Source organism: Varanus komodoensis, unplaced genomic scaffold (genome assembly GCF_004798865.1).
Source record: "Varanus komodoensis strain SLA01 unplaced genomic scaffold, ASM479886v1 scaffold1, whole genome shotgun sequence".
In the NCBI taxonomy this organism is placed as follows: Eukaryota; Metazoa; Chordata; class Lepidosauria; order Squamata; family Varanidae; genus Varanus; species Varanus komodoensis.
Window position 1 is genome coordinate 105332409 of NW_025335268.1, and position 14093 is coordinate 105346501.

Genomic DNA, 14093 nt, shown 5'->3' on the forward strand with positions numbered 1-14093 from the left:
CTAAAATGATTGAGGGCATGAAACAATTGCTCTAAGACATCAGTAAATATCCTGACAACATTGACTTCTCTTGTCATTAATGAATATTCTCAGTAGTTAGTATTTCTGATGCTTAACCTGAACAGAAAAATTCTGAAGAATTGAAGTAATGAGTAAGTAATGTCAACAAACATCACAAGTTAATGCTAAAGGATAACATGTCTTTATGTACACTGAGGCTTCAGCTGCTTGATCGTTGTAGGAGAGAAATATGTGCATATACACCACATGCAAAAGAATGTGCATAGAGTTGTTCACAGCAATGCATGTGAGTAATAATAGTGATTTGCTGTTTGAGGTTCAATTTTCTAAGCACTTTGATGGTTTTGTTGGCAGTTGCTAGTAGCTGTATTAGGCTATGTGTGAAAACTATAATTATTGTAATATTGATTAGGCATTGATAAAGTTGTGACAGGGCACATTAATTTTCTGAAACTATTCTGAATGCATGATTTCATTAAATGTAATTTGTTCTTGTTAATTAAGGATAAAGATGGGAATGTAATAAAAAAATAGGAGTGTGAGAGCCATTATGATAGTTATTCAGGTTTAAAACTGTATTTAAGTGTTCAGCATTCCCTTGAGGACAACCTCAAATGTATCAAAAGGAAAGCCTTGAAGCCTATGGTTATTGAATCTCATCAATAGTCTTTGTGTTCTATTGTTTTATATTGGTTATAAAGAGAGGGTTGGTGGAATGGATTTAAGGTACATTTTCACAGGCCTGTTATTTAACTGATGCTATCATTCAAAAGTTACTGCAGTAAAGTTATAGGCATTTTGTTCATGGTTTTAAAGTTAAGAAAAGTGGCAATAAAGATCTATGAATTCATATCTGATCATTAAAAAAATAAATAAATGGCTAGTCTTCCCTGCTGAGCTTTGTAGATCTAGAAGGGGAAAGACAAGAAGACTGTGGTAAAGTGTTTAAACATGTAGAAAACATAGATTCCTAACAGGACAGAGGTATGTTCTTCCCTAATCCCTGATGGGCACCAGATTCTGATAAGATCACCTTGTATCTCTGTAGTCTCATTATCACCATCATCATCATTATCAACAACAACAATCATTGTCATGCTGCATTTATATCCCACTTTTTTTTAACTCTTGCGCGGAATCCAAGGCTGCTCACAAAGTCCTCCTCCACTCCATATTCTTCTCATATCAACAGCCTCTGAGGTGGACTCAGCTAGAGTGTGTGACTGGCCAAAGACACCCACTAGCTCATTGGACCTAGAACCTAGATCTCCCGTGTCCCCAGTTTAACCCCACTCCATTGGCTCTCAGTGTTGACCCTCCTTTCTCATCTGTTACGCCTTGTTTCACAGGTTGTTCTCTAACACAAATACCTCTGTAGGGAGTCATGTCTCCTACTACAGATGACATTCTTCTGTTTGATCAGCTTTCAGAGGAGATAATCCTCTACTTGAAGATGTCTTCTATCAGAAGGGCTGTTTTGTCTACTCCATGTCTGTTAGGGTTGAAGATAAAGTGTGTTCCCTTTACATGCATGTATATGCACTAAATCCCTAGAAGATCTTTTTAATGTCAGCAATAGTGTATCTTGGCAAAGGCAGGAACCTGAAACAATCCACATGCATAGAAGCTTCTTTAAACAATAAAGAATGTTTATTAAGCTTACACAAGCAAGGCATTAAACTGTGCACATTACACTGGGGAAAGCAATTGCAATGTACATATACAGATCAATAAGCAATTTAGGCATGTAATGAGAACTTTGGTTGTAGGGAGATCTTGCAGAGGCTGGTAGAGGAGCTTAAACTAGGCTACTAGCATGTGCTGAAGGTTCAGCTTGTAGTAGAAAGGGCATATTTGAATGAGAAGTAGAGGAGTTGCAGATTAAATAAATTGGGTCCTTAACATACTCCGGGAGGGGAAAAGGGGGTTTAGAGTAACCACAGATAGTAGATGTTGAAAGGAGAATCTATTCTAAAGCAAAGTGTTGTGAATGAGAATAGCAAGGAAGGAATGGAGAAAAGGCTCATATCCAGTCAACAAAAGCATATTCTTTTTTTCCAGCACTTTGTGTGTTTGCCCTGTTTTTTCTAGGACAGTTAACAGCTGTGGAATATCACAGTTGAGTATTAAACCATCACCTGATATAAAAGGGAGTGTTATGTTAGGTAAATTTGTGCCCAATCTATTCAAAATACTGAGATGTGTTCTTGAATTTAATCCCTTTGTTCTACACACCATGAGTGTTTCCTGTCAACTGGGGAGTGGGCAGTCAATTTACATCTGCTCACCTGCATGAGATCTATTTGATACTCAGCCAATCTTGAGGTCTTAGATTTTATGATCTGATGGACCTGACAATGTCAAGCCTCACCCTTCCGACATGACCTAAGGCTAGTGAATAAAAGCCTTTGCTAATGTTTCCTCAGGCCGGACTTCTTAAAAGCATCACACTAGTATTATACTGCGCAATAGCTGAGACTCTCTGGGTGGTTATTGCACTTTGTAAGTTGACAAAAAGTTAATTAATTTGTAAATTGGACCCATTACAGCAACCAGAAGGCCTCTTTGAAATTCTCCATCCTCATACTTATGAATGGCAAATTAACTTTTCTGAGAGTCAGTTTTTATTATGTCAAAATGTCAGCACTCACACAGAAGAACTAGGTGCCAGGATGCTCTGAAAGCTCCAAGCTTTGCAGATTTTTTTTTTTTAAAATAAGGGAAAATGTTATGGTTAAACCAAGCTCAAAGGTGCACTGTCATTCTGGAATGTTGGGTGACAGTGGGAGGATTAAAGACATGGTGAACATGGCAAGGTGCATGAGATGGGTTAGACAGCATGATGAAAGGACACTGAAGGGGAGAGCTCTGCACTGAAGTATGTTGTTGCATACCCTACCTGCAACTGACTGAACAGAGAGTAAAGGCTGCAATGCCCATAAGTGCCTATAGTCATCCAATGCCAAGTGGTGGAGGTGATCTTTGCCTCCCCATTGGCATGCCGTGCAATTTTACTAGCTAGACTCTTTCCTGGAGCATTTCAGAAGGGGAAGGAAGGGGGCTGGAGAGCTGACAGAGTAGCTCATCTCCTGGTATCTCTCATCTTGTCCCCACCCACCAAAATGCCCCCTCCCCTTTCCTCTCTCCAAAGTAAAATGTCCAGCCCTGGAGAGGCATCTGTTGCTGTTCTGCCCACACCTGCTGTGAAGGGTTGGAGGAAGAGAGAGATGTCCTTATTACCAATGCTGAGGTTGAAGCACTGTCTCCTACATCAGTGCTGGGCATCTGAAATATGCTGTGGTGTTTCTAATGCCATGGAATTGCTTCCTAAATCTGACAGTGCAAAACTCCTAAGACAGCAGAATGTCGTTAAACAGACATTAACTTTTTTTAATTGTTAGCAGGGGAAGGAAATCTTATTCCAAATTTCCAGACACTAAAAACTAAACAGTTACATAGGGAGAAATTCAGAAAAGTTACAAGGAATGAGAATTCAAAATACAGCATGGTAGAATCAGGTTAAAGAATTTGGTTATGGTGAGACCTGAAAAAGTGGTATAGGGATTACTTAAATTAACCTGCCCCTGTCTAAGTTTTGGTTTTGAGAGCTTTCAGTGGTGATGTCTGGTTTATAGAACATTGGAGTCCTTTATGCATAATATTTTTATTCTTTAGGCATAACTTTTTATTCTCTGCAGTTTTAATTTAGAGGTTATCTGCTGCATTTGGTTTGTTTGTTTGAGTAATTTCTTGTGCAGTGCTTTGGATATTTCTAAATAGAAGAGTTTTAAATCAAATGTTTAAAAGCTTTTTAAATGGAAGAATATAATTACAATATTCACCATTATTATAGGGCAAAATGTGGTTACTAAATAAATTGCAACTGACTAATATTGGTAGGAAAAGAGGAAGAATTGGATTTTAAGTGCAACTGGGTATAAGAAGGAAACTCCCTTGAAGAAGTGGGAAAGTATAGCAAGATTGTGAGACAGCTAGATCAATTTGTTGGGGGATTGTTATTATGTTATACTGGGGACCTGGAAGATCCAGGTTCTAGTCCCCATTAGTCATGAAGTGACTTTCAGCTTGTCACAGAGTCTCAGCCCAACCTACCACATAGAATTGTTGGAAGGATAAAATGGAGCTATGTAAGCTGGCTTGGGTTCCTTACAAGAAGAGAAAAGGTGGGATGTAATTGCAGTGTAGCCACAACAGTGACAATGTCAATAAGCACTACCACCACCAACCATCAATAGTGTCTCATACTCCAGCAGCTGGATTAGGTGATATTCTGGGTTTCTTCCAGTTATATCATTCTCTTCAGAACTGTTGAACCTTTTTCATCTGAGGGTTGAGTTCAACTTCAGAGAAATTCTCAGGTAACACATTCCATTGGTAGGTGGGATTGACATTAAAAGTGGATATTTTCAGAATAGGAAATTCAACCTTTTAGAATGTGGAAGCAACTTTGAATGCTGGGAAGACACCAAATGTTTGGAAGGGGAAGGGAAGGGATGGGGATCATTGTAATATGTTTATCATTTGAATGCTTGAGGAAAGAACCGCAGTAATGAATGTGCCGATTGGACAGGGCCTTCTCCTCCTTGCAAATAGACCAGAGCATGATCCACTGATACTTGTAGAACACAACCGAGATGTGCAGAGCAGATACTGTATTTCAAATACAAGCTTACTCTATGTGACACTTTGTAAGAAAATATGGAGCTTTGGTTTTGCATTTTTTAGTAATGTTATTTAATTAATTAAGCACATTATAGCTGCCAGTTGAATCTTCAATACGAATAGTTGTCAAAGGTTTGTTTTGCTTTCCTGCCAGTATGAAAAAAAACCAAACTCATGACTGATAACATTATGTCAAAGGTGTATGGTGTGATGCAGAATGTGGCAAAACATTAAAAAAAAAAGAAAAATTGAGAACATTAATAGTTTTGTGAGTCTAAAGTAGAGATTGTCTTTATTGCCCACAAAGGCTGTGCTGACTATCTTTTACCTTGGTATTTTGTTTTAATTCTAGAACTGTAGTGCAGTTGTACCCTTTCTCCACAGAAGCTGGTTTCTGGAGATTGGGATTTGTGCAGGTGTCCCTCTGCTGTCAGAAAGCTGCTGCTGATGATAGTAGGACTAGCAAGCACAAGGCACCAAGACAGGGCTTCAGGGATGAACCTAACTTTGGATTCACTGGAGTGATCTAGTTGTCTTAGGATGTTACAAGAAACCCACTTTATGAAGGTAGCTGTACACTTCCCTTAAGTGCAGCTCAATCCTGACCAGTTACCCATACTAGGCTGCCAAAGCCCCTTCTCAAATTAAGCCTCCACTGAATAAAACAGGAGAACAACTACTTCAGGCTGTCTCAGGTTGCCAGGATTGCGGATGAGGCAATAGTTCCACTTCATTGCTTCTGCTTGGACCCACTTAAAATTACTCTATTACATTCATCTCCTTTTGTTAGGACTACAGTTGCTTCTGGTTGCACCCTGTTTATTGCATTATGATTTTTGTATGCCTATAACACAACCTGATAGGGCACTTTCAAAAGACAACATAGGCTGTGATCCCCCTAGCCAAGTAGAAGCATCTTTTTAAAGAAAGCGTCTGATAGTGTTTTTCTGTTCTGTTCTAGAGAATTGAATATACCGGAGAAAGAGAGCATATGAGTTGATCATTCTATTGCACTAACTTGGCTTAAAAATAACAGAAGTTATTGCTCCAAATGATGAAAATTTAAATTTGACTTTACCACAGACATTTCTGATTTTTGAAATCAGTGTTTCATCCTCCTGAATATTTGAAGAAACATGAGACAAGTTTAACGTAACTGTTTTGCTTGTGATAAATGACTTTGTTTTGAATTATATGTTAAACCAAAACAAACCCATACAAAAGAGAAAATGGGGAAGAGATCTATCTCTCTCTAGATAGACATAGATATAAATATTTTATTTCTACATTATTAAATAAATAAACTTACCTGTCCAAGTCTTCCATGAAGACTTTTTCTTACCAATTGGGCTTTACCATAAGGTCAAAACAAAATAAAACTTGAATAACAGCACGTCTTTAATCAGTAAAATAATGTTTTGATGCTTCTTCTGTTAAAGATGATATGACAAAATTTTATTTGGGCATTCACCATTTTCTTAGTACTCCTGTCATACTAAGTATGCCTGTCATAAACAAGGTAAAGCAAATTCTGCTTGCTGTGCAAGGATATTAGTCAACTCATATTTAACTTTTTGGTGTTCCTGATAAATTTGTCCAGTTGAGGAAATGGGCAACTGGGTTATAATAGATATCAACTTCCTATTAAGTATCATTTGATGTATTTTAAAATAAATTTCTTATAAGAAGTTCAGGCAATACTTTAACCCCATATAGAAGTTGTACTGTTCTCACTGAATGGTGCAAGAATCAATACTGTGCTCATTATCTTCAAAATAACTCAAATAGCTCAGCAGAAATCTAATTCTGAACACCTTGTCATAAAGAAGAGAAAAATTAAAGTACAAAATACCAAGGTCCTTGACAAATCTGAAAACTGCAACTCTAGGCAAATTGCAGCTTATTGAATTTAAAGAAATGGTCCTTTGCCAGGCTGCAAAATTCTTCAAGCACCCATCAAACCACTTCAACCATATAGACCTAAGTGTTAATCTCTCCATAATTTGTCTCTTTGAAGCAGGCACATCCCTATCCAACACCGGGTTTAACATCCCCAGCAACAGTCAGATAATCCTAAGCAATATCAATAAATCTGTCAAAAAATCACAGAACATAACCAGAGATATATTATTAGGCCCATACCAATTAATAATAGCAAATACTTTATAAATACTTTACTATCCATAATCATAAAGTAATCATTAGCACTTATAGTCACCTATTGAACTGGGAAAAAAGAGTCGCTTATGAATCAAATTGTCAACCCCTTTAAGCCATGTTCAAGCATGAGTCACATAGATTTCACTAGCCAACTTTTCTTTTTAACTGGTGTACAGCTACCTTCATAAAGTGGGTCTCTTGTAAACATCATGCTCTAGCTGTCTTAACTTAGGACAGGTACTCTTCTATTTATTTACATTCTGATATTCATTCCTTGTTTACCAGTTTTTTCCTTTCAAGGAAATCAAGGTAGCTCACATAATTTTCCTCCTCCACCCAATCTTATACTCACAACATCCCTTTGTAAAGTTCTGTGTGCTATATTCAATGCAATATACATACATATATACATCCTCCTATATATAGCAAAATGGAAATGTAAGGGGGGTGTGTGTGTGTGTGTGTGTGTGTGTGTGTGTGTGTGTGTGAGAGAGAGAGAGAGAGAGAGAGAGAGAGAGAGAGAGAGAGAGAGAGAGCGCGCGCGCGCGCGCGCGCGCGCGCGCGCTCAGGTAAGAGTCAAGCTCTGCCAATGACCAGAACTTTACCGGAATAGAAACAATAGCACTCAGCTTCTTAAATAGCACAGGCAATTGATAAAAAGAGACCCAGCTGTGGTCAGAATGCCTGTAAGAAACGAGTCCACCATCTCAGGGAACTGAAAGTTCTTTAACAGATCTTGATGGCTGGGTATTTAATATAATATTGCTATTGTAATTCTCTTGTCACGCTTCTGGACTTCATAAACAACCTTTGCTCCTTATTAGAGTTTCTCTGAGACTCCACCATCTCTCTGGCTGTGCTGAGCAAATATTTTGTAGGTGAGGCCCATAGAAACTGAAGGATAAATGGCTCCATCCTGGAGCATCAAGTGGAAAAATGATAAGCATATTCAATATCATACTAAAAATTTGCTGGTAATTACAAAAGTTTACATAAAAATGTTTCTCCAAGGACAAAGAAATTAGCTTTCCAATAAATAGCTTTCAAAAGGAAACACACGCAAATATCACACTAGGAGATACAGCCATAGCTTTCTTGTCTGCTGTAATTCAATCCTCCAACATATTTTTGAACTCATCAGTTAAAGGTGAGCATCAATGAAATTGACAGATCCTTAGAGAGTTTCAATAGAATCCTGCACTTGTCTGGACTAGATTGCTGTATTGACATATTATTTCTCTTTCTTGTTCCACTTTTGGAACTTTAGCTGATAGGTGGTGAGGGTGAGTTTGTGGCATTCCCAGTCCTTTCTCTCTTTTTGGTGTAGATTTCTCCGAAGCTGAGAAATTGGCCACTGTGACTTGAATACTAAGATGGCTACTGGCACATACTACAGTCCACCTTGGCTTTAATAAACTACACCGGACTGTAGTGATCATGTGAACTGCCCCATTAATTCCATGAAGAACATTTTAGCATACACAGTAAGTCAATGTATGACAAATAGTTTTCTCTTTTGGGAATAACGTAGGTACACAAGATGCACTGGCATTTTAAAACTCTGTGGTATTCTGGTCATTTATATAGTAGCTCAGTGCCAGTCTGTAAAACAAAATCAGTATTTCCAAAAGTATTCCCAAGATAAAGTATACCCTGTTAAGATGTTACTAGAAGATCTTTAACTGGAAAGTTGTTGAGATATAAGGAATGGGATAATTTTGCATGGTATACAAATGATATTAATACCATCTTTGTACCGTGGTTCAGCTGAAGATTTTATTGATATTAATATGAGGCTATTATTTTGACTGCTTATTCAAGGATACCCATTTTACTTTGGAACTGATGAAACTCAATAGTACCTTAGAAAGTCTTGCTAAAGCTCTTGAGTGAAAATAGTCCTGAACAACCCTTGATGGTTTTCTGATGGTACACAACCCATATATTAGGAGGTGTTCAAGTGGTTAATCTCTTGTGCATCAATGGAAATAGATTTTCCCTCAGCTCTTATGTTTCCCATAGCTATTAGGAAAGTGGGAAATGCTACTTAATGCATACTGTGCCTGTAATAACCTCCCTAAGCTGATTAAGCACTTTTTGTAAAATGATTACACTGATTTTTCTAACCTAATAAAAGTTCATTTATATTCGTAAGCTTTCGTTAAAAAACCCTGCATTTGTTTTGAAAATACTTCTTAAAAATGGTACATTTCTGTGCCAGGGAGCTGGTGGGGGGAAAAAATCAATTGCTGTGGTATTACTTGCAAAGCAATCAATTTGCTTCTTTTGTAAGTTGAAGAGGTATCCTGAAGGGTTGAAAGAGAGATCCACTTTTGTTCATTTTTCCCCTCCTTACTATGGGCTACGAGCTACATTTTCCCTCTGAAATTTTTGACTACAGTGCATATAAAAAAGGTTTACAAGAAAAATGCTTATGTTTACTGAATTTCTTATTCTACATTTATGCTGTGCTTCCTAAGTTAAGATGGCCATTTGCACATCATGAAAAGAAAAGAAAGGGATCACCACAAAAGAGAACAGGATGGACATTTCCATTAAAAGCACACTTGTATTCAAATGAATAAATGTTCACCCAGAAAGACTTACTCCAGTTTTAATAGAAATACCACCATTGTGTTAAAGACTGTGACCGGACTATTATAATATTGCCTTGCATTTATTCATGTGAACTAAAGGCTACTTGCTTAGTTTCATTTTATCCTTACAACAAGAACCCTGTAAGGCAGATTCAGCGGAGAGTGAATGACTGGTCCAAGATCAACCAGATCTCCCTGACCCCCAAGTCCAACACTCTAAGAACCACAGCACACTGGCCTGTATCACTGCTTAGGCTGTTGAATAGGCAGTTACCGTAGCCCTTCCTTCTTGTACTACTTTAGCATTAAACTCAGCCTGCACATAAAGAATGCCTTCAAATAAAGGATTGTCCTCTATTGAGCAGGACTCATGGCTACCCAATGCTCAATAGACAAGTTTTCGACTGTCAGCTTTCAATTTTCACAAAGGCTATAGGCCTAAACCTACCTTAAATCTATTGGAATAGTAATGATGGAAATATGGATATGGTAGCAATTATTTCTTTTCAATATTGTTGTCAAAAGTAAGGGTCCTTGGAAAGATCCCTTTATATGATTATTTATATGATTTAAAAAATTGGTTATTTTTAAATTGGGAGGCTGGCTTACTACAAAGACCTTCTAGTACAATTTCTATTTGGGTTCAACAGTGTGGTTATGTACTTTGGAGCTTAGACTCTACTTTTACATTCTACTTATGATCTTAGGCAAGTGATTTCAACCCTCCTCCCCCGCTTGCCTTCTGGAAATGACCAGCTACACCCAGTTTAACAAGCCATTTTATGAAGGGGAAATTCTCATGATCCATATGGAAGCTATTTTGCCTGCAGCATTGTCTCAACATTCCAAATGTGCTTCCTGACTCAAAAAGATCAGAGATCCCTACATTACATCCATTTTCATCCATTTCGGATAATAAAATTTAAGGAAAATTAAATTTGGCATTCCATCTTAGTTTGCACCACCATTTTATTGTAATATATTCTGATATCTACCCACCCCTGCTCTTGTGGTGCAATTCAGAGGGTAGATGATGCAGCAGCATTTCAGGTAAGACTCTCTGAGCGGAACATAGTGACCAGCAGGACTGCCATTATGATCACTTGCTGTGCTGTTTGTGCTGCAAAAGTAAGTAAAGCATAAGCCAGCTTAAATCTATGCACTTCTGTGTCATGCCAGAAGGAAATATTTCATAAGAATATTTCATATTATTATTCTTATAAATTAGTCAGAGGGCGACTTAATTTATATTGTTAATTTATATTATTCTATTTTGAAGTTTATTTATGGTTGTGAGCCGCCCCGAGGCTTCGGTGAATGGGGTGGCATAGAAGTCTCCTGAATAAATAAATAAATAGTCTCCATGCATACACACTTTGCATTGGGTTTTCAGCTGATAGTTGATAGTTCAAGTACAAATTTCAGAGGTTCTGCTGTTTTACATTCAAATGTAATGAATTTCTGCCTGATGTACCTGTACAAGGTAGAATCATTACTTTCACATCAGGGTGTACTGAATGACCATACAGGACTGTTTACTTAACCTAGTAAAGGCCAAACTACATATTACACTCTCTATGGATACCATGTTTAAACCCCTACCTCACATTCTAACTATACAGATGGCCTGCATAATATTGACTACTGACCAGCTTTATATATGTGGGAATGGCCAAATTATGAGTGTTCATTATGTAATACATAATACAGATAATATTAGTCTCATTAAAATGTCATTGAAATTAATGAGAATTTAGTGGGACACAACTAACATTCTGTAAATTTGGGCTAGAATATTTAGCAAATCTTTAAATGTAAATAAGTGATTATGTATATAGGTGTTTATTATGTATCCAATATAGAGGACTTGCCTATCTCTCACACATTACAGCCAGTTTGGATGGAATTATCTGAATCTGAGGAAAGAGCAGAGGGTGTAAGTCCATTGTGGGGGTGTTGCAGAAGACTTGTCAGCTTCAAGGTCACCTAACAAAGTCAGCCAGAGGTTGCGAACCAGTTGCCTTGAAAAGGGAGGAAGACTTTCCAGGCCTAGGGTGGGAAGGGATGCAGGAAGAGTTCCTGGCTTGGGTCAGGATATGACAAGTGAAGGTAGCACACCAATTACAAAGTGTCTGGAATTGCTACCATCCTACAAGCAGCAGGGGTCACCTTGACAGTGGAGTCAGAAGGTAAATGGAAGGGAAGGAGGAAGTTTCCATTTTCATTCAACTTTTTACATGGACTAATGCTTCTACCACATCTCCAAGAGAACTGTTCTGTAACCAGCTCAGTTTCAATAAAAGAACTGCATTTCTAAGTTTTGTTCAAATCTGCTGGAGAGGAACAGACGTGCTCATGACATTCATTTTTAGGAACCTCTTGGCTGTTTAAAAAATGAATACTAGCCCAATGTTTGTGACAGAGTGTAGCACTGATACTGGAAGAGTTTATGAGATGATTTTTTAAACATGGTTTAATCTTTTGCAAAACTTCATTGTTTTGACCTTGCAGCCTTTTAAAGGTTTGTAAAGATTGCTATATAGCGAACAGAAGAAGTGATCTAAATTAAATGCTAATGAATTTTCTTTTGCAAAACGTATTAACTTTTTTAGTTAACATTGATTACAAGACAAGAGAAGAAATCAGGCAATTAGAAATTAGTGCAGTATAAAAAGGTTGTGAGCAATGCTTCACAAATGTTAATTCTGTCGAGCCTGTAAGTGACTTTCATTTAACTTTGTTGCAATTTTCTACATATCATTCTTATATGCCCTCAATTCTGGTATAACATTTACACATGGACTGAAAATGCAATATGATGTCATGTTGTATGATGGTAAATCTGAATAGGCTAAGTCCAGTCACTATGACTTCAGCAATCACTTTGGTAGAATTCCCTTAGGACATCCTGCTTCAGCATGGTCCTGCTAGGTGTAGTGAATTACAACTTTCAGTACTCCTCACCATTGGCTTGGCTAATAGGAGTTGGGGACCAAAACATCAGGAGGCTCCAGGTTTGGGAAGTGTGCCATAATCAACAAAGAGTATTTGAAAGTAGCTGCAAGCACCCATTCCTTGGAAGGGATATGAGAGACTTGTCTTTCTGATATTGGACCTACACATTTAGACATATGTTTCAACAGAAAGGGGAAGCAGTACTTTTTTATACCTTTACGCTGGTTCCTCCATGCATAGCTGGTAGGAAAAAATGAGCCTAATAATTTGTCTGATGCTAAAATCCATGAAATATTATGAGAGTGCTTGGTACTTTGATGAGTATGAGTGATGATGAAGTTCAAGTTGAACTGGAGAAACAGACCATTGTTTTTTATACCACAAAATACACACCGTTGAAGGTAGAAAATATTGGGAAACAATGTGGAATATGTTAAGTTAGAATTCTATTTATTGGCCAGGGGTATGCAAGATAATATTTTATCTGCTGTCAATGTTAGATTATAATGTTAATATTTTAATGTGGACATGGTTCTTACATTACATTAATCTGTACATAAAAGTAGACTAAGTTCTTCTTTGTGGTGTCTCTGCATCACACATATGGGGCTTTGTTGCTCAGCATGTTATATAGTATAAATTGCTTGAATCCAATTCATAAAGCTTAAACCATAGTCAAAATATTTCCCTAACGTCACTCTCTGAGTAGTTAGAGAAAGAAACTAGTGATAGAGCAAAGACCACTGTCTCTCATCACACACAACCATCAATCATATCAAGGTCAATCTTCCCCATCCATCAGTCTTAGCCTCTTAAAAAGAGATAACAGATATTTTGTGGTTGTTTAAGTCTAATTAAAGTTCAGATAGAACACTCGTAATCATCAAGAAACTTTCTGTTTCAAAGTCCTTTCCAGATACACAACAGAAATGCCTTTAAAGTCTTAACTGCAGCAAATTTAAGTAGTATTCCCTTGGCACAACAATAAAATAAAAAATTGCAGAAAGTAGAAAGAGGGAGCTTAGAGAAAATACAGTTTGAGAATGAGAATTTTCTCATGGATGTTTTGTAAATATCAAAGTCAGGTAAGGTAAATGGAGCACTGCAGGGTGCTGCCAGACTGGTGGTGCCATTCCCTCCCAGAAGTCTCTCATTGCCTACTATTCTCTCACTGTGCTCCCCCTGCAGCTCTAGAATCTGGCTACCCTAAGGTGGCAACCTGGGCAGTTGTTGAATTTTATGTTTCATTTAAACCAGCCAACCAATCATCAAACCAATATGTTAGTTGGCTAACTAGCCAAACATTTCCAGAGGAGAAGCTGTGTGTTGCAGCAAAAACAATGAAGAAGTTTGTGGTATCTTAAAGACTAACAGCACAATCCTATGGCTGCTAGACCTCAGCATTTGAAATACCCCCTGCTAGTTTCTGACGATCACCAGTCTTTATGTCAGATTTATGTCTATTTCATCATGGTCTGGTCTGTTTGTCTGAAGCAACACTTTTCTGTCAACTGATGGCAACCTTATACAATGGGGAGAGTGACCTCCTAGATATCATCGGGCAGGAGTGGAGTAATTTGGATTCCCAGATTCAGTGCTAGGAATCTGTGCTATGACTCCCCCCCCCCACCCCGCACCTCTTGTAGCTGGCATGAAAAGAGGTTGGAAAAGTGACCT

The 14093-nt window shown here is 37.8% G+C and overlaps 1 protein-coding gene across 4 annotated transcripts in view; it reads left to right on the top strand.

Annotated features, from left to right (window-relative positions):
• ATRNL1 (attractin like 1) overlaps positions 1-14093 on the top strand; it is a 619481-nt gene that overhangs the window by 258789 nt on the left and 346599 nt on the right. The gene's annotated exons all lie outside the window — the stretch shown is intronic.